This window comes from Balaenoptera borealis (genome assembly GCF_965194805.1).
Source record: "Balaenoptera borealis genome assembly, chromosome: 3".
In the NCBI taxonomy this organism is placed as follows: Eukaryota; Metazoa; Chordata; class Mammalia; order Artiodactyla; family Balaenopteridae; genus Balaenoptera; species Balaenoptera borealis.
Window position 1 is genome coordinate 96,928,493 of NC_138866.1, and position 27,499 is coordinate 96,955,991.

The window sequence follows — 27,499 nt, forward strand, 5'->3', positions numbered from 1 at the left end:
CTTTCACTGTCTTTGTTTCACGGGTTTTTAAAAGTAATTGATTTGTATAATGGGGTTTAGCTGCTTTTCACTGCTGTGGTTATGCCGCTTTTCACCCACTTCACTCACTTACAGAGAGATATCAATACATAGGTTTTAAGATTCTTACTAGTCAGATATATTCTTGGGCGATGAATAGGGCGTGTTGAGTCCAGTTCACTGAGGAAGGAGTAGGTCTTGTCTATTACATATTGGGTTTATGGAACGCTATCTGAGCTAATTTGAAACCCTTGTTTTATGCATCACCCCACCTCACCTTTCCCGTTAAGCAGCCCTAGTGTGTTTTCTAAACGTGTGACTCTGACCTGTTATGTAATTCAGTTCAAGGGTAGCGGTTTTTACATTCCCTCTATAAGTGATATCTTATGATAAGTGTCTTTTTCTGTGTGACTTATTTCACTTAGAATCGTCGTGCCCAAATCCACTCATCATGCTGCTACTAGCCTTATGACGTTGATTTCATGGCTGAGTGATATTCCATTGTACATAAGGACCACAACTTCTTTATCCATTCTTGTCTTTCCTGGGATATTTAAGGTGTCACAAAGTGGAGGTTCTTGTCAACAGAGCAGCCCTAAACTTTGGGGTGCCTGTGTCTTGCTGATTTTTAGTTTTCCCAATTTACACGCCCATGAGTGGAAGTGCCCTATGCTCTCTAAGCTGAGTTTTTTAGATGTTTCAGGACACACCGTACACTTCTCCAGAGTGGCTGTTGGCAATTTACATCCCGCCCATCAGCGTAGCAAGGCTCCCATTTCTCCATGGCCTGTCCTGCATTTCTGGTTTTGACACTTTATTCAGCCTGGCCCTTTTGACCGATGGGAAGCGAGACTTCTTTGTAGCGCTGATTTGCCTTTCCAGGTTGCTTGGTTGGCCAAAAAGGGCGTATGCGTTTTTTCCTGAATATATTCAGGAAAAAACGCATACGCCCTTTTTGGCCAAGGGCATCATTGTCGAGGTTTTGCCGCTTTTCCTGTGCTTTAAAGGCGATTCGAATCTACCTCCTGAAATCTGATTCCTGCAATTCTGCCTTGCTTTCATATCCTCTTCGTTGCCTTCCCTCAATATATTTGTGGACGAGAGTTATCATTTCTAAGTCTGCAGGTTTGTGAATTGCAGTGCCCCTGAGCTCCATTTTTCAACTCGCTTTCTTGGGAGCTGGCCGCAAAAGCGCAGGATTGCTTCAGGCCCTATTCTGGCTCCGGGCGGCAAGCTGAGCCTGAGGTTAATTCTTCTTCCTGATGGGAAAATAGAGTGACCTGTGCCTGTCCCAACACCTAGAGCTAGTCTCTCATTGGTTCCCCCTCTTCCCGTTCATCCTCAGGACAAATTGCAACCTGTACGGAACAGGAGGTTAAAGGTGCTGATTCTCCAAGCAGGGAGATTGCTAGTATAGCGGCTGGAATGGCGAACCGGAGCACAAGGAGATGAGAAATGAGGTGCGTTTTAGAAACCTTTCCCGATCACACGGTGTACCATCTTCTGGGTTTCTCATGCATGTTTTCGATGTAGGAAGATGCCCTTGAACCTGGAGATTTGGGACCCATGGGATGGGTACCACACAGTATTACTTTAAAGGGTCTGCGTTTGCTCACCCAACCTCACCAAACCTCTCAGCCCCAAGAGTGTCCACCCTTATGTCTCATCCATCTGTGGGTCTACATATGGTCAATCCAGGTTGCATCACAGCCCCTGAACGAATTTTGTCAGAATTTCTCTCTCTTTCACTGTCTTTGTTTCACGGGTTTTTAAAAGTAATTGATTTGTATAATGGGGTTTAGCTGCTTTTCACTGCTGTGGTTATGCCGCTTTTCACCCACTTCACTCACTTACAGAGAGATATCAATACATAGGTTTTAAGATTCTTACTAGTCAGATATATTCTTGGGCGATGAATAGGGCGTGTTGAGTCCAGTTCACTGAGGAAGGAGTAGGTCTTGTCTATTACATATTGGGTTTATGGAACGCTATCTGAGCTAATTTGAAACCCTTGTTTTATGCATCACCCCACCTCACCTTTCCCGTTAAGCAGCCCTAGTGTGTTTTCTAAACGTGTGACTCTGACCTGTTATGTAATTCAGTTCAAGGGTAGCGGTTTTTACATTCCCTCTATAAGTGATATCTTATGATAAGTGTCTTTTTCTGTGTGACTTATTTCACTTAGAATCGTCGTGCCCAAATCCACTCATCATGCTGCTACTAGCCTTATGACGTTGATTTCATGGCTGAGTGATATTCCATTGTACATAAGGACCACAACTTCTTTATCCATTCTTGTCTTTCCTGGGATATTTAAGGTGTCACAAAGTGGAGGTTCTTGTCAACAGAGCAGCCCTAAACTTTGGGGTGCCTGTGTCTTGCTGATTTTTAGTTTTCCCAATTTACACGCCCATGAGTGGAAGTGCCCTATGCTCTCTAAGCTGAGTTTTTTAGATGTTTCAGGACACACCGTACACTTCTCCAGAGTGGCTGTTGGCAATTTACATCCCGCCCATCAGCGTAGCAAGGCTCCCATTTCTCCATGGCCTGTCCTGCATTTCTGGTTTTGACACTTTATTCAGCCTGGCCCTTTTGACCGATGGGAAGCGAGACTTCTTTGTAGCGCTGATTTGCCTTTCCAGGTTGCTTGGTTGGCCAAAAAGGGCGTATGCGTTTTTTCCTGAATATATTCAGGAAAAAACGCATACGCCCTTTTTGGCCAAGGGCATCATTGTCGAGGTTTTGCCGCTTTTCCTGTGCTTTAAAGGCGATTCGAATCTACCTCCTGAAATCTGATTCCTGCAATTCTGCCTTGCTTTCAAATCCTCTTCGTTGCCTTCCCTCAATATATTTGTGGACGAGAGTTATCATTTCTAAGTCTGCAGGTTTGTGAATTGCAGTGCCCCTGAGCTCCATTTTTCAACTCGCTTTCTTGGGAGCTGGCCGCAAAAGCGCAGGATTGCTTCAGGCCCTATTCTGGCTCCGGGCGGCAAGCTGAGCCTGAGGTTAATTCTTCTTCCTGATGGGAAAATAGAGTGACCTGTGCCTGTCCCAACACCTAGAGCTAGTCTCTCATTGGTTCCCCCTCTTCCCGTTCATCCTCAGGACAAATTGCAACCTGTACGGAACAGGAGGTTAAAGGTGCTGATTCTCCAAGCAGGGAGATTGCTAGTATAGCGGCTGGAATGGCGAACCGGAGCACAAGGAGATGAGAAATGAGGTGCGTTTTAGAAACCTTTCCCGATCACACGGTGTACCATCTTCTGGGTTTCTCATGCATGTTTTCGATGTAGGAAGATGCCCTTGAACCTGGAGATTTGGGACCCATGGGATGGGTACCACACAGTATTACTTTAAAGGGTCTGCGTTTGCTCACCCAACCTCACCAAACCTCTCAGCCCCAAGAGTGTCCACCCTTATGTCTCATCCATCTGTGGGTCTACATATGGTCAATCCAGGTTGCATCACAGCCCCTGAACGAATTTTGTCAGAATTTCTCTCTCTTTCACTGTCTTTGTTTCACGGGTTTTTAAAAGTAATTGATTTGTATAATGGGGTTTAGCTGCTTTTCACTGCTGTGGTTATGCCGCTTTTCACCCACTTCACTCACTTACAGAGAGATATCAATACATAGGTTTTAAGATTCTTACTAGTCAGATATATTCTTGGGCGATGAATAGGGCGTGTTGAGTCCAGTTCACTGAGGAAGGAGTAGGTCTTGTCTATTACATATTGGGTTTATGGAACGCTATCTGAGCTAATTTGAAACCCTTGTTTTATGCATCACCCCACCTCACCTTTCCCGTTAAGCAGCCCTAGTGTGTTTTCTAAACGTGTGACTCTGACCTGTTATGTAATTCAGTTCAAGGGTAGCGGTTTTTACATTCCCTCTATAAGTGATATCTTATGATAAGTGTCTTTTTCTGTGTGACTTATTTCACTTAGAATCGTCGTGCCCAAATCCACTCATCATGCTGCTACTAGCCTTATGACGTTGATTTCATGGCTGAGTGATATTCCATTGTACATAAGGACCACAACTTCTTTATCCATTCTTGTCTTTCCTGGGATATTTAAGGTGTCACAAAGTGGAGGTTCTTGTCAACAGAGCAGCCCTAAACTTTGGGGTGCCTGTGTCTTGCTGATTTTTAGTTTTCCCAATTTACACGCCCATGAGTGGAAGTGCCCTATGCTCTCTAAGCTGAGTTTTTTAGATGTTTCAGGACACACCGTACACTTCTCCAGAGTGGCTGTTGGCAATTTACATCCCGCCCATCAGCGTAGCAAGGCTCCCATTTCTCCATGGCCTGTCCTGCATTTCTGGTTTTGACACTTTATTCAGCCTGGCCCTTTTGACCGATGGGAAGCGAGACTTCTTTGTAGCGCTGATTTGCCTTTCCAGGTTGCTTGGTTGGCCAAAAAGGGCGTATGCGTTTTTTCCTGAATATATTCAGGAAAAAACGCATACGCCCTTTTTGGCCAAGGGCATCATTGTCGAGGTTTTGCCGCTTTTCCTGTGCTTTAAAGGCGATTCGAATCTACCTCCTGAAATCTGATTCCTGCAATTCTGCCTTGCTTTCAAATCCTCTTCGTTGCCTTCCCTCAATATATTTGTGGACGAGAGTTATCATTTCTAAGTCTGCAGGTTTGTGAATTGCAGTGCCCCTGAGCTCCATTTTTCAACTCGCTTTCTTGGGAGCTGGCCGCAAAAGCGCAGGATTGCTTCAGGCCCTATTCTGGCTCCGGGCGGCAAGCTGAGCCTGAGGTTAATTCTTCTTCCTGATGGGAAAATAGAGTGACCTGTGCCTGTCCCAACACCTAGAGCTAGTCTCTCATTGGTTCCCCCTCTTCCCGTTCATCCTCAGGACAAATTGCAACCTGTACGGAACAGGAGGTTAAAGGTGCTGATTCTCCAAGCAGGGAGATTGCTAGTATAGCGGCTGGAATGGCGAACCGGAGCACAAGGAGATGAGAAATGAGGTGCGTTTTAGAAACCTTTCCCGATCACACGGTGTACCATCTTCTGGGTTTCTCATGCATGTTTTCGATGTAGGAAGATGCCCTTGAACCTGGAGATTTGGGACCCATGGGATGGGTACCACACAGTATTACTTTAAAGGGTCTGCGTTTGCTCACCCAACCTCACCAAACCTCTCAGCCCCAAGAGTGTCCACCCTTATGTCTCATCCATCTGTGGGTCTACATATGGTCAATCCAGGTTGCATCACAGCCCCTGAACGAATTTTGTCAGAATTTCTCTCTCTTTCACTGTCTTTGTTTCACGGGTTTTTAAAAGTAATTGATTTGTATAATGGGGTTTAGCTGCTTTTCACTGCTGTGGTTATGCCGCTTTTCACCCACTTCACTCACTTACAGAGAGATATCAATACATAGGTTTTAAGATTCTTACTAGTCAGATATATTCTTGGGCGATGAATAGGGCGTGTTGAGTCCAGTTCACTGAGGAAGGAGTAGGTCTTGTCTATTACATATTGGGTTTATGGAACGCTATCTGAGCTAATTTGAAACCCTTGTTTTATGCATCACCCCACCTCACCTTTCCCGTTAAGCAGCCCTAGTGTGTTTTCTAAACGTGTGACTCTGACCTGTTATGTAATTCAGTTCAAGGGTAGCGGTTTTTACATTCCCTCTATAAGTGATATCTTATGATAAGTGTCTTTTTCTGTGTGACTTATTTCACTTAGAATCGTCGTGCCCAAATCCACTCATCATGCTGCTACTAGCCTTATGACGTTGATTTCATGGCTGAGTGATATTCCATTGTACATAAGGACCACAACTTCTTTGTCCATTCTTGTCTTTCCTGGGATATTTAAGGTGTCACAAAGTGGAGGTTCTTGTCAACAGAGCAGCCCTAAACTTTGGGGTGCCTGTGTCTTGCTGATTTTTAGTTTTCCCAATTTACACGCCCATGAGTGGAAGTGCCCTATGCTCTCTAAGCTGAGTTTTTTAGATGTTTCAGGACACACCGTACACTTCTCCAGAGTGGCTGTTGGCAATTTACATCCCGCCCATCAGCGTAGCAAGGCTCCCATTTCTCCATGGCCTGTCCTGCATTTCTGGTTTTGACACTTTATTCAGCCTGGCCCTTTTGACCGATGGGAAGCGAGACTTCTTTGTAGCGCTGATTTGCCTTTCCAGGTTGCTTGGTTGGCCAAAAAGGGCGTATGCGTTTTTTCCTGAATATATTCAGGAAAAAACGCATACGCCCTTTTTGGCCAAGGGCATCATTGTCGAGGTTTTGCCGCTTTTCCTGTGCTTTAAAGGCGATTCGAATCTACCTCCTGAAATCTGATTCCTGCAATTCTGCCTTGCTTTCAAATCCTCTTCGTTGCCTTCCCTCAATATATTTGTGGACGAGAGTTATCATTTCTAAGTCTGCAGGTTTGTGAATTGCAGTGCCCCTGAGCTCCATTTTTCAACTCGCTTTCTTGGGAGCTGGCCGCAAAAGCGCAGGATTGCTTCAGGCCCTATTCTGGCTCCGGGCGGCAAGCTGAGCCTGAGGTTAATTCTTCTTCCTGATGGGAAAATAGAGTGACCTGTGCCTGTCCCAACACCTAGAGCTAGTCTCTCATTGGTTCCCCCTCTTCCCGTTCATCCTCAGGACAAATTGCAACCTGTACGGAACAGGAGGTTAAAGGTGCTGATTCTCCAAGCAGGGAGATTGCTAGTATAGCGGCTGGAATGGCGAACCGGAGCACAAGGAGATGAGAAATGAGGTGCGTTTTAGAAACCTTTCCCGATCACACGGTGTACCATCTTCTGGGTTTCTCATGCATGTTTTCGATGTAGGAAGATGCCCTTGAACCTGGAGATTTGGGACCCATGGGATGGGTACCACACAGTATTACTTTAAAGGGTCTGCGTTTGCTCACCCAACCTCACCAAACCTCTCAGCCCCAAGAGTGTCCACCCTTATGTCTCATCCATCTGTGGGTCTACATATGGTCAATCCAGGTTGCATCACAGCCCCTGAACGAATTTTGTCAGAATTTCTCTCTCTTTCACTGTCTTTGTTTCACGGGTTTTTAAAAGTAATTGATTTGTATAATGGGGTTTAGCTGCTTTTCACTGCTGTGGTTATGCCGCTTTTCACCCACTTCACTCACTTACAGAGAGATATCAATACATAGGTTTTAAGATTCTTACTAGTCAGATATATTCTTGAGCGATGAATAGGGCGTGTTGAGTCCAGTTCACTGAGGAAGGAGTAGGTCTTGTCTATTACATATTGGGTTTATGGAACGCTATCTGAGCTAATTTGAAACCCTTGTTTTATGCATCACCCCACCTCACCTTTCCCGTTAAGCAGCCCTAGTGTGTTTTCTAAACGTGTGACTCTGACCTGTTATGTAATTCAGTTCAAGGGTAGCGGTTTTTACATTCCCTCTATAAGTGATATCTTATGATAAGTGTCTTTTTCTGTGTGACTTATTTCACTTAGAATCGTCGTACCCAAATCCACTCATCATGCTGCTACTAGCCTTATGACGTTGATTTCATGGCTGAGTGATATTCCATTGTACATAAGGACCACAACTTCTTTATCCATTCTTGTCTTTCCTGGGATATTTAAGGTGTCACAAAGTGGAGGTTCTTGTCAACAGAGCAGCCCTAAACTTTGGGGTGCCTGTGTCTTGCTGATTTTTAGTTTTCCCAATTTACACGCCCATGAGTGGAAGTGCCCTATGCTCTCTAAGCTGAGTTTTTTAGATGTTTCAGGACACACCGTACACTTCTCCAGAGTGGCTGTTGGCAATTTACATCCCGCCCATCAGCGTAGCAAGGCTCCCATTTCTCCATGGCCTGTCCTGCATTTCTGGTTTTGACACTTTATTCAGCCTGGCCCTTTTGACCGATGGGAAGCGAGACTTCTTTGTAGCGCTGATTTGCCTTTCCAGGTTGCTTGGTTGGCCAAAAAGGGCGTATGCGTTTTTTCCTGAATATATTCAGGAAAAAACGCATACGCCCTTTTTGGCCAAGGGCATCATTGTCGAGGTTTTGCCGCTTTTCCTGTGCTTTAAAGGCGATTCGAATCTACCTCCTGAAATCTGATTCCTGCAATTCTGCCTTGCTTTCAAATCCTCTTCGTTGCCTTCCCTCAATATATTTGTGGACGAGAGTTATCATTTCTAAGTCTGCAGGTTTGTGAATTGCAGTGCCCCTGAGCTCCATTTTTCAACTCGCTTTCTTGGGAGCTGGCCGCAAAAGCGCAGGATTGCTTCAGGCCCTATTCTGGCTCCGGGCGGCAAGCTGAGCCTGAGGTTAATTCTTCCTGATGGGAAAATAGAGTGACCTGTGCCTGTCCCAACACCTAGAGCTAGTCTCTCATTGGTTCCCCCTCTTCCCGTTCATCCTCAGGACAAATTGCAACCTGTACGGAACAGGAGGTTAAAGGTGCTGATTCTCCAAGCAGGGAGATTGCTAGTATAGCGGCTGGAATGGCAAACCGGAGCACAAGGAGATGAGAAATGAGGTGCGTTTTAGAAACCTTTCCCGATCACACGGTGTACCATCTTCTGGGTTTCTCATGCATGTTTTCGATGTAGGAAGATGCCCTTGAACCTGGAGATTTGGGACCCATGGGATGGGTACCACACAGTATTACTTTAAAGGGTCTGCGTTTGCTCACCCAACCTCACCAAACCTCTCAGCCCCAAGAGTGTCCACCCTTATGTCTCATCCATCTGTGGGTCTACATATGGTCAATCCAGGTTGCATCACAGCCCCTGAACGAATTTTGTCAGAATTTCTCTCTCTCTCACTGTCTTTGTTTCACGGGTTTTTAAAAGTAATTGATTTGTATAATGGGGTTTAGCTGCTTTTCACTGCTGTGGTTATGCCGCTTTTCACCCACTTCACTCACTTACAGAGAGATATAAATACATAGGTTTTAAGATTCTTACTAGTCAGATATATTCTTGGGCGATGAATAGGGCGTGTTGAGTCCAGTTCACTGAGGAAGGAGTAGGTCTTGTCTATTACATATTGGGTTTATGGAACGCTATCTGAGCTAATTTGAAACCCTTGTTTTACGCATCACCCCACCTCACCTTTCCCGTTAAGCAGCCCTAGTGTGTTTTCTAAACGTGTGACTCTGACCTGTTATGTAATTCAGTTCAAGGGTAGCGGTTTTTACATTCCCTCTATAAGTGATATCTTATGATAAGTGTCTTTTTCTGTGTGACTTATTTCACTTAGAATCGTCGTACCCAAATCCACTCATCATGCTGCTACTAGCCTTATGACGTTGATTTCATGGCTGAGTGATATTCCATTGTACATAAGGACCACAACTTCTTTATCCATTCTTGTCTTTCCTGGGATATTTAAGGTGTCACAAAGTGGAGGTTCTTGTCAACAGAGCAGCCCTAAACTTTGGGGTGCCTGTGTCTTGCTGATTTTTAGTTTTCCCAATTTATACGCCCATGAGTGGAAGTGCCCTATGCTCTCTAAGCTGAGTTTTTTAGATGTTTCAGGACACACCGTACACTTCTCCAGAGTGGCTGTTGGCAATTTACATCCCGCCCATCAGCGTAGCAAGGCTCCCATTTCTCCATGGCCTGTCCTGCATTTCTGGTTTTGACACTTTATTCAGCCTGGCCCTTTTGACCGATGGGAAGCGAGACTTCTTTGTAGCGCTGATTTGCCTTTCCAGGTTGCTTGGTTGGCCAAAAAGGGCGTATGCGTTTTTTCCTGAATATATTCAGGGAAAAACGCATACGCCCTTTTTGGCCAAGGGCATCATTGTCGAGGTTTTGCCGCTTTTCCTGTGCTTTAAAGGCGATTCGAATCTACCTCCTGAAATCTGATTCCTGCAATTCTGCCTTGCTTTCAAATCCTCTTCGTTGCCTTCCCTCAATATATTTGTGGACGAGAGTTATCATTTCTAAGTCTGCAGGTTTGTGAATTGCAGTGCCCCTGAGCTCCATTTTTCAACTCGCTTTCTTGGGAGCTGGCCGCAAAAGCGCAGGATTGCTTCAGGCCCTATTCTGGCTCCGGGCGGCAAGCTGAGCCTGAGGTTAATTCTTCTTCCTGATGGGAAAATAGAGTGACCTGTGCCTGTCCCAACACCTAGAGCTAGTCTCTCATTGGTTCCCCCTCTTCCCGTTCATCCTCAGGACAAATTGCAACCTGTACGGAACAGGAGGTTAAAGGTGCTTATTCTCCAGGCAGGGAGATTGCTAGTATAGCGGCTGGAATGGCGAACCGGAGCACAAGGAGATGAGAAATGAGGTGCGTTTTAGAAACCATTCCCGATCACACGGTGTACCATCTTCTGGGTTTCTCATGTATGTTTTCGATGTAGGAAGATGCCCTTGAACCTGGAGATTTGGGACCCATGGGATGGGTACCACGCAGTATTACTTTAAAGGGTCTGCGTTTGCTCACCCAACCTCACCAAACCTCTCAGCCCCAAGAGTGTCCACCCTTATGTCTCATCCATCTGTGGGTCTACATATGGTCAATCCAGGTTGCATCACAGCCCCTGAACGAATTTTGTCAGAATTTCTCTCTCTTTCACTGTCTTTGTTTCACGGGTTTTTAAAAGTAATTGATTTGTATAATGGGGTTTAGCTGCTTTTCACTGCTGTGGTTATGCCGCTTTTCACCCACTTCACTCACTTACAGAGAGATATCAATACATAGGTTTTAAGATTCTTACTAGTCAGATATATTCTTGGGCGATGAATAGGGCGTGTTGAGTCCAGTTCACTGAGGAAGGAGTAGGTCTTGTCTATTACATATTGGGTTTATGGAACGCTATCTGAGCTAATTTGAAACCCTTGTTTTATGCATCACCCCACCTCACCTTTCCCGTTAAGCAGCCCTAGTGTGTTTTCTAAACGTGTGACTCTGACCTGTTATGTAATTCAGTTCAAGGGTAGCGGTTTTTACATTCCCTCTATAAGTGATATCTTATGATAAGTGTCTTTTTCTGTGTGACTTATTTCACTTAGAATCGTCGTGCCCAAATCCACTCATCATGCTGCTACTAGCCTTATGACGTTGATTTCATGGCTGAGTGATATTCCATTGTACATAAGGACCACAACTTCTTTATCCATTCTTGTCTTTCCTGGGATATTTAAGGTGTCACAAAGTGGAGGTTCTTGTCAACAGAGCAGCCCTAAACTTTGGGGTGCCTGTGTCTTGCTGATTTTTAGTTTTCCCAATTTACACGCCCATGAGTGGAAGTGCCCTATGCTCTCTAAGCTGAGTTTTTTAGATGTTTCAGGACACACCGTACACTTCTCCAGAGTGGCTGTTGGCAATTTACATCCCGCCCATCAGCGTAGCAAGGCTCCCATTTCTCCATGGCCTGTCCTGCATTTCTGGTTTTGACACTTTATTCAGCCTGGCCCTTTTGACCGATGGGAAGCGAGACTTCTTTGTAGCGCTGATTTGCCTTTCCAGGTTGCTTGGTTGGCCAAAAAGGGCGTATGCGTTTTTTCCTGAATATATTCAGGAAAAAACGCATACGCCCTTTTTGGCCAAGGGCATCATTGTCGAGGTTTTGCCGCTTTTCCTGTGCTTTAAAGGCGATTCGAATCTACCTCCTGAAATCTGATTCCTGCAATTCTGCCTTGCTTTCATATCCTCTTCGTTGCCTTCCCTCAATATATTTGTGGACGAGAGTTATCATTTCTAAGTCTGCAGGTTTGTGAATTGCAGTGCCCCTGAGCTCCATTTTTCAACTCGCTTTCTTGGGAGCTGGCCGCAAAAGCGCAGGATTGCTTCAGGCCCTATTCTGGCTCCGGGCGGCAAGCTGAGCCTGAGGTTAATTCTTCTTCCTGATGGGAAAATAGAGTGACCTGTGCCTGTCCCAACACCTAGAGCTAGTCTCTCATTGGTTCCCCCTCTTCCCGTTCATCCTCAGGACAAATTGCAACCTGTACGGAACAGGAGGTTAAAGGTGCTGATTCTCCAAGCAGGGAGATTGCTAGTATAGCGGCTGGAATGGCGAACCGGAGCACAAGGAGATGAGAAATGAGGTGCGTTTTAGAAACCTTTCCCGATCACACGGTGTACCATCTTCTGGGTTTCTCATGCATGTTTTCGATGTAGGAAGATGCCCTTGAACCTGGAGATTTGGGACCCATGGGATGGGTACCACACAGTATTACTTTAAAGGGTCTGCGTTTGCTCACCCAACCTCACCAAACCTCTCAGCCCCAAGAGTGTCCACCCTTATGTCTCATCCATCTGTGGGTCTACATATGGTCAATCCAGGTTGCATCACAGCCCCTGAACGAATTTTGTCAGAATTTCTCTCTCTTTCACTGTCTTTGTTTCACGGGTTTTTAAAAGTAATTGATTTGTATAATGGGGTTTAGCTGCTTTTCACTGCTGTGGTTATGCCGCTTTTCACCCACTTCACTCACTTACAGAGAGATATCAATACATAGGTTTTAAGATTCTTACTAGTCAGATATATTCTTGGGCGATGAATAGGGCGTGTTGAGTCCAGTTCACTGAGGAAGGAGTAGGTCTTGTCTATTACATATTGGGTTTATGGAACGCTATCTGAGCTAATTTGAAACCCTTGTTTTATGCATCACCCCACCTCACCTTTCCCGTTAAGCAGCCCTAGTGTGTTTTCTAAACGTGTGACTCTGACCTGTTATGTAATTCAGTTCAAGGGTAGCGGTTTTTACATTCCCTCTATAAGTGATATCTTATGATAAGTGTCTTTTTCTGTGTGACTTATTTCACTTAGAATCGTCGTGCCCAAATCCACTCATCATGCTGCTACTAGCCTTATGACGTTGATTTCATGGCTGAGTGATATTCCATTGTACATAAGGACCACAACTTCTTTATCCATTCTTGTCTTTCCTGGGATATTTAAGGTGTCACAAAGTGGAGGTTCTTGTCAACAGAGCAGCCCTAAACTTTGGGGTGCCTGTGTCTTGCTGATTTTTAGTTTTCCCAATTTACACGCCCATGAGTGGAAGTGCCCTATGCTCTCTAAGCTGAGTTTTTTAGATGTTTCAGGACACACCGTACACTTCTCCAGAGTGGCTGTTGGCAATTTACATCCCGCCCATCAGCGTAGCAAGGCTCCCATTTCTCCATGGCCTGTCCTGCATTTCTGGTTTTGACACTTTATTCAGCCTGGCCCTTTTGACCGATGGGAAGCGAGACTTCTTTGTAGCGCTGATTTGCCTTTCCAGGTTGCTTGGTTGGCCAAAAAGGGCGTATGCGTTTTTTCCTGAATATATTCAGGAAAAAACGCATACGCCCTTTTTGGCCAAGGGCATCATTGTCGAGGTTTTGCCGCTTTTCCTGTGCTTTAAAGGCGATTCGAATCTACCTCCTGAAATCTGATTCCTGCAATTCTGCCTTGCTTTCAAATCCTCTTCGTTGCCTTCCCTCAATATATTTGTGGACGAGAGTTATCATTTCTAAGTCTGCAGGTTTGTGAATTGCAGTGCCCCTGAGCTCCATTTTTCAACTCGCTTTCTTGGGAGCTGGCCGCAAAAGCGCAGGATTGCTTCAGGCCCTATTCTGGCTCCGGGCGGCAAGCTGAGCCTGAGGTTAATTCTTCTTCCTGATGGGAAAATAGAGTGACCTGTGCCTGTCCCAACACCTAGAGCTAGTCTCTCATTGGTTCCCCCTCTTCCCGTTCATCCTCAGGACAAATTGCAACCTGTACGGAACAGGAGGTTAAAGGTGCTGATTCTCCAAGCAGGGAGATTGCTAGTATAGCGGCTGGAATGGCGAACCGGAGCACAAGGAGATGAGAAATGAGGTGCGTTTTAGAAACCTTTCCCGATCACACGGTGTACCATCTTCTGGGTTTCTCATGCATGTTTTCGATGTAGGAAGATGCCCTTGAACCTGGAGATTTGGGACCCATGGGATGGGTACCACACAGTATTACTTTAAAGGGTCTGCGTTTGCTCACCCAACCTCACCAAACCTCTCAGCCCCAAGAGTGTCCACCCTTATGTCTCATCCATCTGTGGGTCTACATATGGTCAATCCAGGTTGCATCACAGCCCCTGAACGAATTTTGTCAGAATTTCTCTCTCTTTCACTGTCTTTGTTTCACGGGTTTTTAAAAGTAATTGACTTGTATAATGGGGTTTAGCTGCTTTTCACTGCTGTGGTTATGCCGCTTTTCACCCACTTGACTCACTTACAGAGAGATATAAATACATAGGTTTTAAGATTCTTACTAGTCAGATATATTCTTGGGCGATGAATAGGGCGTGTTGAGTCCAGTTCACTGAGGAAGGAGTAGGTCTTGTCTATTACATATTGGGTTTATGGAACGCTATCTGAGCTAATTTGAAACCCTTGTTTTATGCATCACCCCACCTCACCTTTCCCGTTAAGCAGCCCTAGTGTGTTTTCTAAACGTGTGACTCTGACCTGTTATGTAATTCAGTTCAAGGGTAGCGGTTTTTACATTCCCTCTATAAGTGATATCTTATGATAAGTGTCTTTTTCTGTGTGACTTATTTCACTTAGAATCGTCGTACCCAAATCCACTCATCATGCTGCTACTAGCCTTATGACGTTGATTTCATGGCTGAGTGATATTCCATTGTACATAAGGACCACAACTTCTTTATCCATTCTTGTCTTTCCTGGGATATTTAAGGTGTCACAAAGTGGAGGTTCTTGTCAACAGAGCAGCCCTAAACTTTGGGGTGCCTGTGTCTTGCTGATTTTTAGTTTTCCCAATTTACACGCCCATGAGTGGAAGTGCCCTATGCTCTCTAAGCTGAGTTTTTTAGATGTTTCAGGACACACCGTACACTTCTCCAGAGTGGCTGTTGGCAATTTACATCCCGCCCATCAGCGTAGCAAGGCTCCCATTTCTCCATGGCCTGTCCTGCATTTCTGGTTTTGACACTTTATTCAGCCTGGCCCTTTTGACCGATGGGAAGCGAGACTTCTTTGTAGCGCTGATTTGCCTTTCCAGGTTGCTTGGTTGGCCAAAAAGGGCGTATGCGTTTTTTCCTGAATATATTCAGGAAAAAACGCATACGCCCTTTTTGGCCAAGGGCATCATTGTCGAGGTTTTGCCGCTTTTCCTGTGCTTTAAAGGCGATTCGAATCTACCTCCTGAAATCTGATTCCTGCAATTCTGCCTTGCTTTCAAATCCTCTTCGTTGCCTTCCCTCAATATATTTGTGGACGAGAGTTATCATTTCTAAGTCTGCAGGTTTGTGAATTGCAGTGCCCCTGAGCTCCATTTTTCAACTCGCTTTCTTGGGAGCTGGCCGCAAAAGCGCAGGATTGCTTCAGGCCCTATTCTGGCTCCGGGCGGCAAGCTGAGCCTGAGGTTAATTCTTCTTCCTGATGGGAAAATAGAGTGACCTGTGCCTGTCCCAACACCTAGAGCTAGTCTCTCATTGGTTCCCCCTCTTCCCGTTCATCCTCAGGACAAATTGCAACCTGTACGGAACAGGAGGTTAAAGGTGCTGATTCTCCAAGCAGGGAGATTGCTAGTATAGCGGCTGGAATGGCGAACCGGAGCACAAGGAGATGAGAAATGAGGTGCGTTTTAGAAACCTTTCCCGATCACACGGTGTACCATCTTCTGGGTTTCTCATGCATGTTTTCGATGTAGGAAGATGCCCTTGAACCTGGAGATTTGGGACCCATGGGATGGGTACCACACAGTATTACTTTAAAGGGTCTGCGTTTGCTCACCCAACCTCACCAAACCTCTCAGCCCCAAGAGTGTCCACCCTTATGTCTCATCCATCTGTGGGTCTACATATGGTCAATCCAGGTTGCATCACAGCCCCTGAACGAATTTTGTCAGAATTTCTCTCTCTCTCACTGTCTTTGTTTCACGGGTTTTTAAAAGTAATTGATTTGTATAATGGGGTTTAGCTGCTTTTCACTGCTGTGGTTATGCCGCTTTTCACCCACTTCACTCACTTACAGAGAGATATAAATACATAGGTTTTAAGATTCTTACTAGTCAGATATATTCTTGGGCGATGAATAGGGCGTGTTGAGTCCAGTTCACTGAGGAAGGAGTAGGTCTTGTCTATTACATATTGGGTTTATGGAACGCTATCTGAGCTAATTTGAAACCCTTGTTTTACGCATCACCCCACCTCACCTTTCCCGTTAAGCAGCCCTAGTGTGTTTTCTAAACGTGTGACTCTGACCTGTTATGTAATTCAGTTCAAGGGTAGCGGTTTTTACATTCCCTCTATAAGTGATATCTTATGATAAGTGTCTTTTTCTGTGTGACTTATTTCACTTAGAATCGTCGTACCCAAATCCACTCATCATGCTGCTACTAGCCTTATGACGTTGATTTCATGGCTGAGTGATATTCCATTGTACATAAGGACCACAACTTCTTTATCCATTCTTGTCTTTCCTGGGATATTTAAGGTGTCACAAAGTGGAGGTTCTTGTCAACAGAGCAGCCCTAAACTTTGGGGTGCCTGTGTCTTGCTGATTTTTAGTTTTCCCAATTTATACGCCCATGAGTGGAAGTGCCCTATGCTCTCTAAGCTGAGTTTTTTAGATGTTTCAGGACACACCGTACACTTCTCCAGAGTGGCTGTTGGCAATTTACATCCCGCCCATCAGCGTAGCAAGGCTCCCATTTCTCCATGGCCTGTCCTGCATTTCTGGTTTTGACACTTTATTCAGCCTGGCCCTTTTGACCGATGGGAAGCGAGACTTCTTTGTAGCGCTGATTTGCCTTTCCAGGTTGCTTGGTTGGCCAAAAAGGGCGTATGCGTTTTTTCCTGAATATATTCAGGGAAAAACGCATACGCCCTTTTTGGCCAAGGGCATCATTGTCGAGGTTTTGCCGCTTTTCCTGTGCTTTAAAGGCGATTCGAATCTACCTCCTGAAATCTGATTCCTGCAATTCTGCCTTGCTTTCAAATCCTCTTCGTTGCCTTCCCTCAATATATTTGTGGACGAGAGTTATCATTTCTAAGTCTGCAGGTTTGTGAATTGCAGTGCCCCTGAGCTCCATTTTTCAACTCGCTTTCTTGGGAGCTGGCCGCAAAAGCGCAGGATTGCTTCAGGCCCTATTCTGGCTCCGGGCGGCAAGCTGAGCCTGAGGTTAATTCTTCTTCCTGATGGGAAAATAGAGTGACCTGTGCCTGTCCCAACACCTAGAGCTAGTCTCTCATTGGTTCCCCCTCTTCCCGTTCATCCTCAGGACAAATTGCAACCTGTACGGAACAGGAGGTTAAAGGTGCTGATTCTCCAGGCAGGGAGATTGCTAGTATAGCGGCTGGAATGGCGAACCGGAGCACAAGGAGATGAGAAATGAGGTGCGTTTTAGAAACCATTCCCGATCACACGGTGTACCATCTTCTGGGTTTCTCATGTATGTTTTCGATGTAGGAAGATGCCCTTGAACCTGGAGATTTGGGACCCATGGGATGGGTACCACGCAGTATTACTTTAAAGGGTCTGCGTTTGCTCACCCAACCTCACCAAACCTCTCAGCCCCAAGAGTGTCCACCCTTATGTCTCATCCATCTGTGGGTCTACATATGGTCAATCCAGGTTGCATCACAGCCCCTGAACGAATTTTGTCAGAATTTCTCTCTCTTTCACTGTCTTTGTTTCACGGGTTTTTAAAAGTAATTGATTTGTATAATGGGGTTTAGCTGCTTTTCACTGCTGTGGTTATGCCGCTTTTCACCCACTTCACTCACTTACAGAGAGATATCAATACATAGGTTTTAAGATTCTTACTAGTCAGATATATTCTTGGGCGATGAATAGGGCGTGTTGAGTCCAGTTCACTGAGGAAGGAGTAGGTCTTGTCTATTACATATTGGGTTTATGGAACGCTATCTGAGCTAATTTGAAACCCTTGTTTTATGCATCACCCCACCTCACCTTTCCCGTTAAGCAGCCCTAGTGTGTTTTCTAAACGTGTGACTCTGACCTGTTATGTAATTCAGTTCAAGGGTAGCGGTTTTTACATTCCCTCTATAAGTGATATCTTATGATAAGTGTCTTTTTCTGTGTGACTTATTTCACTTAGAATCGTCGTGCCCAAATCCACTCATCATGCTGCTACTAGCCTTATGACGTTGATTTCATGGCTGAGTGATATTCCATTGTACATAAGGACCACAACTTCTTTATCCATTCTTGTCTTTCCTGGGATATTTAAGGTGTCACAAAGTGGAGGTTCTTGTCAACAGAGCAGCCCTAAACTTTGGGGTGCCTGTGTCTTGCTGATTTTTAGTTTTCCCAATTTACACGCCCATGAGTGGAAGTGCCCTATGCTCTCTAAGCTGAGTTTTTTAGATGTTTCAGGACACACCGTACACTTCTCCAGAGTGGCTGTTGGCAATTTACATCCCGCCCATCAGCGTAGCAAGGCTCCCATTTCTCCATGGCCTGTCCTGCATTTCTGGTTTTGACACTTTATTCAGCCTGGCCCTTTTGACCGATGGGAAGCGAGACTTCTTTGTAGCGCTGATTTGCCTTTCCAGGTTGCTTGGTTGGCCAAAAAGGGCGTATGCGTTTTTTCCTGAATATATTCAGGAAAAAACGCATACGCCCTTTTTGGCCAAGGGCATCATTGTCGAGGTTTTGCCGCTTTTCCTGTGCTTTAAAGGCGATTCGAATCTACCTCCTGAAATCTGATTCCTGCAATTCTGCCTTGCTTTCATATCCTCTTCGTTGCCTTCCCTCAATATATTTGTGGACGAGAGTTATCATTTCTAAGTCTGCAGGTTTGTGAATTGCAGTGCCCCTGAGCTCCATTTTTCAACTCGCTTTCTTGGGAGCTGGCCGCAAAAGCGCAGGATTGCTTCAGGCCCTATTCTGGCTCCGGGCGGCAAGCTGAGCCTGAGGTTAATTCTTCTTCCTGATGGGAAAATAGAGTGACCTGTGCCTGTCCCAACACCTAGAGCTAGTCTCTCATTGGTTCCCCCTCTTCCCGTTCATCCTCAGGACAAATTGCAACCTGTACGGAACAGGAGGTTAAAGGTGCTGATTCTCCAAGCAGGGAGATTGCTAGTATAGCGGCTGGAATGGCGAACCGGAGCACAAGGAGATGAGAAATGAGGTGCGTTTTAGAAACCTTTCCCGATCACACGGTGTACCATCTTCTGGGTTTCTCATGCATGTTTTCGATGTAGGAAGATGCCCTTGAACCTGGAGATTTGGGACCCATGGGATGGGTACCACACAGTATTACTTTAAAGGGTCTGCGTTTGCTCACCCAACCTCACCAAACCTCTCAGCCCCAAGAGTGTCCACCCTTATGTCTCATCCATCTGTGGGTCTACATATGGTCAATCCAGGTTGCATCACAGCCCCTGAACGAATTTTGTCAGAATTTCTCTCTCTTTCACTGTCTTTGTTTCACGGGTTTTTAAAAGTAATTGATTTGTATAATGGGGTTTAGCTGCTTTTCACTGCTGTGGTTATGCCGCTTTTCACCCACTTCACTCACTTACAGAGAGATATCAATACATAGGTTTTAAGATTCTTACTAGTCAGATATATTCTTGGGCGATGAATAGGGCGTGTTGAGTCCAGTTCACTGAGGAAGGAGTAGGTCTTGTCTATTACATATTGGGTTTATGGAACGCTATCTGAGCTAATTTGAAACCCTTGTTTTATGCATCACCCCACCTCACCTTTCCCGTTAAGCAGCCCTAGTGTGTTTTCTAAACGTGTGACTCTGACCTGTTATGTAATTCAGTTCAAGGGTAGCGGTTTTTACATTCCCTCTATAAGTGATATCTTATGATAAGTGTCTTTTTCTGTGTGACTTATTTCACTTAGAATCGTCGTGCCCAAATCCACTCATCATGCTGCTACTAGCCTTATGACGTTGATTTCATGGCTGAGTGATATTCCATTGTACATAAGGACCACAACTTCTTTATCCATTCTTGTCTTTCCTGGGATATTTAAGGTGTCACAAAGTGGAGGTTCTTGTCAACAGAGCAGCCCTAAACTTTGGGGTGCCTGTGTCTTGCTGATTTTTAGTTTTCCCAATTTACACGCCCATGAGTGGAAGTGCCCTATGCTCTCTAAGCTGAGTTTTTTAGATGTTTCAGGACACACCGTACACTTCTCCAGAGTGGCTGTTGGCAATTTACATCCCGCCCATCAGCGTAGCAAGGCTCCCATTTCTCCATGGCCTGTCCTGCATTTCTGGTTTTGACACTTTATTCAGCCTGGCCCTTTTGACCGATGGGAAGCGAGACTTCTTTGTAGCGCTGATTTGCCTTTCCAGGTTGCTTGGTTGGCCAAAAAGGGCGTATGCGTTTTTTCCTGAATATATTCAGGAAAAAACGCATACGCCCTTTTTGGCCAAGGGCATCATTGTCGAGGTTTTGCCGCTTTTCCTGTGCTTTAAAGGCGATTCGAATCTACCTCCTGAAATCTGATTCCTGCAATTCTGCCTTGCTTTCAAATCCTCTTCGTTGCCTTCCCTCAATATATTTGTGGACGAGAGTTATCATTTCTAAGTCTGCAGGTTTGTGAATTGCAGTGCCCCTGAGCTCCATTTTTCAACTCGCTTTCTTGGGAGCTGGCCGCAAAAGCGCAGGATTGCTTCAGGCCCTATTCTGGCTCCGGGCGGCAAGCTGAGCCTGAGGTTAATTCTTCTTCCTGATGGGAAAATAGAGTGACCTGTGCCTGTCCCAACACCTAGAGCTAGTCTCTCATTGGTTCCCCCTCTTCCCGTTCATCCTCAGGACAAATTGCAACCTGTACGGAACAGGAGGTTAAAGGTGCTGATTCTCCAAGCAGGGAGATTGCTAGTATAGCGGCTGGAATGGCGAACCGGAGCACAAGGAGATGAGAAATGAGGTGCGTTTTAGAAACCTTTCCCGATCACACGGTGTACCATCTTCTGGGTTTCTCATGCATGTTTTCGATGTAGGAAGATGCCCTTGAACCTGGAGATTTGGGACCCATGGGATGGGTACCACACAGTATTACTTTAAAGGGTCTGCGTTTGCTCACCCAACCTCACCAAACCTCTCAGCCCCAAGAGTGTCCACCCTTATGTCTCATCCATCTGTGGGTCTACATATGGTCAATCCAGGTTGCATCACAGCCCCTGAACGAATTTTGTCAGAATTTCTCTCTCTTTCACTGTCTTTGTTTCACGGGTTTTTAAAAGTAATTGACTTGTATAATGGGGTTTAGCTGCTTTTCACTGCTGTGGTTATGCCGCTTTTCACCCACTTGACTCACTTACAGAGAGATATCAATACATAGGTTTTAAGATTCTTACTAGTCAGATATATTCTTGAGCGATGAATAGGGCGTGTTGAGTCCAGTTCACTGAGGAAGGAGTAGGTCTTGTCTATTACATATTGGGTTTATGGAACGCTATCTGAGCTAATTTGAAACCCTTGTTTTATGCATCACCCCACCTCACCTTTCCCGTTAAGCAGCCCTAGTGTGTTTTCTAAACGTGTGACTCTGACCTGTTATGTAATTCAGTTCAAGGGTAGCGGTTTTTACATTCCCTCTATAAGTGATATCTTATGATAAGTGTCTTTTTCTGTGTGACTTATTTCACTTAGAATCGTCGTACCCAAATCCACTCATCATGCTGCTACTAGCCTTATGACGTTGATTTCATGGCTGAGTGATATTCCATTGTACATAAGGACCACAACTTCTTTATCCATTCTTGTCTTTCCTGGGATATTTAAGGTGTCACAAAGTGGAGGTTCTTGTCAACAGAGCAGCCCTAAACTTTGGGGTGCCTGTGTCTTGCTGATTTTTAGTTTTCCCAATTTACACGCCCATGAGTGGAAGTGCCCTATGCTCTCTAAGCTGAGTTTTTTAGATGTTTCAGGACACACCGTACACTTCTCCAGAGTGGCTGTTGGCAATTTACATCCCGCCCATCAGCGTAGCAAGGCTCCCATTTCTCCATGGCCTGTCCTGCATTTCTGGTTTTGACACTTTATTCAGCCTGGCCCTTTTGACCGATGGGAAGCGAGACTTCTTTGTAGCGCTGATTTGCCTTTCCAGGTTGCTTGGTTGGCCAAAAAGGGCGTATGCGTTTTTTCCTGAATATATTCAGGAAAAAACGCATACGCCCTTTTTGGCCAAGGGCATCATTGTCGAGGTTTTGCCGCTTTTCCTGTGCTTTAAAGGCGATTCGAATCTACCTCCTGAAATCTGATTCCTGCAATTCTGCCTTGCTTTCAAATCCTCTTCGTTGCCTTCCCTCAATATATTTGTGGACGAGAGTTATCATTTCTAAGTCTGCAGGTTTGTGAATTGCAGTGCCCCTGAGCTCCATTTTTCAACTCGCTTTCTTGGGAGCTGGCCGCAAAAGCGCAGGATTGCTTCAGGCCCTATTCTGGCTCCGGGCGGCAAGCTGAGCCTGAGGTTAATTCTTCTTCCTGATGGGAAAATAGAGTGACCTGTGCCTGTCCCAACACCTAGAGCTAGTCTCTCATTGGTTCCCCCTCTTCCCGTTCATCCTCAGGACAAATTGCAACCTGTACGGAACAGGAGGTTAAAGGTGCTGATTCTCCAAGCAGGGAGATTGCTAGTATAGCGGCTGGAATGGCGAACCGGAGCACAAGGAGATGAGAAATGAGGTGCGTTTTAGAAACCTTTCCCGATCACACGGTGTACCATCTTCTGGGTTTCTCATGCATGTTTTCGATGTAGGAAGATGCCCTTGAACCTGGAGATTTGGGACCCATGGGATGGGTACCACACAGTATTACTTTAAAGGGTCTGCGTTTGCTCACCCAACCTCACCAAACCTCTCAGCCCCAAGAGTGTCCACCCTTATGTCTCATCCATCTGTGGGTCTACATATGGTCAATCCAGGTTGCATCACAGCCCCTGAACGAATTTTGTCAGAATTTCTCTCTCTTTCACTGTCTTTGTTTCACGGGTTTTTAAAAGTAATTGATTTGTATAATGGGGTTTAGCTGCTTTTCACTGCTGTGGTTATGCCGCTTTTCACCCACTTCACTCACTTACAGAGAGATATCAATACATAGGTTTTAAGATTCTTACTAGTCAGATATATTCTTGAGCGATGAATAGGGCGTGTTGAGTCCAGTTCACTGAGGAAGGAGTAGGTCTTGTCTATTACATATTGGGTTTATGGAACGCTATCTGAGCTAATTTGAAACCCTTGTTTTATGCATCACCCCACCTCACCTTTCCCGTTAAGCAGCCCTAGTGTGTTTTCTAAACGTGTGACTCTGACCTGTTATGTAATTCAGTTCAAGGGTAGCGGTTTTTACATTCCCTCTATAAGTGATATCTTATGATAAGTGTCTTTTTCTGTGTGACTTATTTCACTTAGAATCGTCGTACCCAAATCCACTCATCATGCTGCTACTAGCCTTATGACGTTGATTTCATGGCTGAGTGATATTCCATTGTACATAAGGACCACAACTTCTTTATCCATTCTTGTCTTTCCTGGGATATTTAAGGTGTCACAAAGTGGAGGTTCTTGTCAACAGAGCAGCCCTAAACTTTGGGGTGCCTGTGTCTTGCTGATTTTTAGTTTTCCCAATTTACACGCCCATGAGTGGAAGTGCCCTATGCTCTCTAAGCTGAGTTTTTTAGATGTTTCAGGACACACCGTACACTTCTCCAGAGTGGCTGTTGGCAATTTACATCCCGCCCATCAGCGTAGCAAGGCTCCCATTTCTCCATGGCCTGTCCTGCATTTCTGGTTTTGACACTTTATTCAGCCTGGCCCTTTTGACCGATGGGAAGCGAGACTTCTTTGTAGCGCTGATTTGCCTTTCCAGGTTGCTTGGTTGGCCAAAAAGGGCGTATGCGTTTTTTCCTGAATATATTCAGGAAAAAACGCATACGCCCTTTTTGGCCAAGGGCATCATTGTCGAGGTTTTGCCGCTTTTCCTGTGCTTTAAAGGCGATTCGAATCTACCTCCTGAAATCTGATTCCTGCAATTCTGCCTTGCTTTCAAATCCTCTTCGTTGCCTTCCCTCAATATATTTGTGGACGAGAGTTATCATTTCTAAGTCTGCAGGTTTGTGAATTGCAGTGCCCCTGAGCTCCATTTTTCAACTCGCTTTCTTGGGAGCTGGCCGCAAAAGCGCAGGATTGCTTCAGGCCCTATTCTGGCTCCGGGCGGCAAGCTGAGCCTGAGGTTAATTCTTCTTCCTGATGGGAAAATAGAGTGACCTGTGCCTGTCCCAACACCTAGAGCTAGTCTCTCATTGGTTCCCCCTCTTCCCGTTCATCCTCAGGACAAATTGCAACCTGTACGGAACAGGAGGTTAAAGGTGCTGATTCTCCAAGCAGGGAGATTGCTAGTATAGCGGCTGGAATGGCGAACCGGAGCACAAGGAGATGAGAAATGAGGTGCGTTTTAGAAACCTTTCCCGATCACACGGTGTACCATCTTCTGGGTTTCTCATGCATGTTTTCGATGTAGGAAGATGCCCTTGAACCTGGAGATTTGGGACCCATGGGATGGGTACCACACAGTATTACTTTAAAGGGTCTGCGTTTGCTCACCCAACCTCACCAAACCTCTCAGCCCCAAGAGTGTCCACCCTTATGTCTCATCCATCTGTGGGTCTACATATGGTCAATCCAGGTTGCATCACAGCCCCTGAACGAATTTTGTCAGAATTTCTCTCTCTTTCACTGTCTTTGTTTCACGGGTTTTTAAAAGTAATTGATTTGTATAATGGGGTTTAGCTGCTTTTCACTGCTGTGGTTATGCCGCTTTTCACCCACTTGACTCACTTACAGAGAGATATAAATACATAGGTTTTAAGATTCTTACTAGTCAGATATATTCTTGGGCGATGAATAGGGCGTGTTGAGTCCAGTTCACTGAGGAAGGAGGAGGTCTTGTCTATTACATATTGGGTTTATGGAACGCTATCTGAGCTAATTTGAAACCCTTGTTTTATGCATCACCCCACCTCACCTTTCCCGTTAAGCAGCCCTAGTGTGTTTTCTAAACGTGTGACTCTGACCTGTTATGTAATTCAGTTCAAGGGTAGCGGTTTTTACATTCCCTCTATAAGTGATATCTTATGATAAGTGTCTTTTTCTGTGTGACTTATTTCACTTAGAATCGTCGTACCCAAATCCACTCATCATGCTGCTACTAGCCTTATGACGTTGATTTCATGGCTGAGTGATATTCCATTGTACATAAGGACCACAACTTCTTTATCCATTCTTGTCTTTCCTGGGATATTTAAGGTGTCACAAAGTGGAGGTTCTTGTCAACAGAGCAGCCCTAAACTTTGGGGTGCCTGTGTCTTGCTGATTTTTAGTTTTCCCAATTTACACGCCCATGAGTGGAAGTGCCCTATGCTCTCTAAGCTGAGTTTTTTAGATGTTTCAGGACACACCGTACACTTCTCCAGAGTGGCTGTTGGCAATTTACATCCCGCCCATCAGCGTAGCAAGGCTCCCATTTCTCCATGGCCTGTCCTGCATTTCTGGTTTTGACACTTTATTCAGCCTGGCCCTTTTGACCGATGGGAAGCGAGACTTCTTTGTAGCGCTGATTTGCCTTTCCAGGTTGCTTGGTTGGCCAAAAAGGGCGTATGCGTTTTTTCCTGAATATATTCAGGAAAAAACGCATACGCCCTTTTTGGCCAAGGGCATCATTGTCGAGGTTTTGCCGCTTTTCCTGTGCTTTAAAGGCGATTCGAATCTACCTCCTGAAATCTGATTCCTGCAATTCTGCCTTGCTTTCAAATCCTCTTCGTTGCCTTCCCTCAATATATTTGTGGACGAGAGTTATCATTTCTAAGTCTGCAGGTTTGTGAATTGCAGTGCCCCTGAGCTCCATTTTTCAACTCGCTTTCTTGGGAGCTGGCCGCAAAAGCGCAGGATTGCTTCAGGCCCTATTCTGGCTCCGGGCGGCAAGCTGAGCCTGAGGTTAATTCTTCTTCCTGATGGGAAAATAGAGTGACCTGTGCCTGTCCCAACACCTAGAGCTAGTCTCTCATTGGTTCCCCCTCTTCCCGTTCATCCTCAGGACAAATTGCAACCTGTTCGGAACAGGAGGTTAAAGGTGCTGATTCTCCAAGCAGGGAGATTGCTAGTATAGCGGCTGGAATGGCGAACCGGAGCACAAGGAGATGAGAAATGAGGTGCGTTTTAGAAACCTTTCCCGATCACACGGTGTACCATCTTCTGGGTTTCTCATGCATGTTTTCGATGTAGGAAGATGCCCTTGAACCTGGAGATTTGGGACCCATGGGATGGGTACCACGCAGTATTACTTTAAAGGGTCTGCGTTTGCTCACCCAACCTCACCAAACTTCTCAGCCCCAAGAGTGTCCACCCTTATGTCTCATCCATCTGTGGGTCTACATATGGTCAATCCAGGTTGCATCACAGCCCCTGAACGAATTTTGTCAGAATTTCTCTCTCTTTCACTGTCTTTGTTTCACGGGTTTTTAAAAGTAATTGATTTGTATAATGGGGTTTAGCTGCTTTTCACTGCTGTGGTTATGCCGCTTTTCACCCACTTCACTCGCATACAGAGAGATATAAATACATAGGTTTTAAGATTCTTACTAGTCAGATATATTCTTGGGCGATGAATAGGGCGTGTTGAGTCCAGTTCACTGAGGAAGGAGTAGGTCTTGTCTATTACATATTGGGTTTATGGAACGCTATCTGAGCTAATTTGAAATCCTTGTTTTATGCATCACCCCACCTCACCTTTCCCGTTAAGCAGCCATAGTGTGTTTTCTAAACGTGTGACTCTGACCTGTTATGTAATTCAGTTCAAGGGTAGTGGTTTTTACATTCCCTCTATAAGTGATATCTTATGGTAAGTGTCTTTTTCTGTGTGACTTATTTCACTTAGAATCGTCGTACCCAAATGCACTCATCATGCTTCTACTAGCCTTATGACGTTGAGTTGATGGCTGAGTGATATTCCATTGTACATAAGGACCACAACTTCTTTATCCATTCTTGTCTTTCCTGGGATATTTAAGGTGTAACGAAGTGGAGGTTCTTGTCAGCAGAGCAGCCCTAAGCTTTGGGGAGCCTGTGTCTTGCTGATTTTTAGTTTTCCCAATTTACACGCCCATGAGTGGAAGTGCCCTATGCTCTCTAAGCTGAGTTTTTTAGATGTTTCAGGACACACCGTACACTTCTCCAGAGTGGCTGTTGGCAATTTACATCCCGCCCATCAGCGTAGCAAGGCTCCCATTTCTCCATGGCCTGTCCTGCATTTCTGGTTTTGACACTTTATTCAGCATGGCCCTTTGAACCGATGGGAAGCGAGACTTCTTTGTAGCGCTGATTTGCCTTTCCAGGTTGCTTGGTTGGCCTAAAAGGGCGTATGCGTTTTTTCCTGAATATAGGAAAAAACGCATACGCCCTTTTTGGCCAAGGGCATCATTGTCGAGGTTTTGCCGCTTTTCCTGTGCTTTAAAGGCGATTCGAATCTACCTCCTGAAATCTGTTTCCTGCAATTCTGCCTTGCTTTCAAATCCTCTTCGTTGCCTTCCCTCAATA

The 27,499-nt window shown here is 45.3% G+C and overlaps 1 long non-coding RNA gene across 1 annotated transcript in view; it reads right to left on the bottom strand.

Moving 5' to 3' along the window:
• Nucleotides 1–26,991, bottom strand: part of LOC309625840 — a 462,294-nt gene extending 435,303 nt beyond the window's left edge. The window contains exon 1 of the long non-coding RNA XR_014242776.1: nucleotides 26,877–26,991. This is a non-coding gene — a long non-coding RNA (uncharacterized lncRNA). The remainder of the gene's footprint in view (nucleotides 1–26,876) is intronic.
• Between the last annotated feature and the right edge of the window lie 508 nt (nucleotides 26,992–27,499).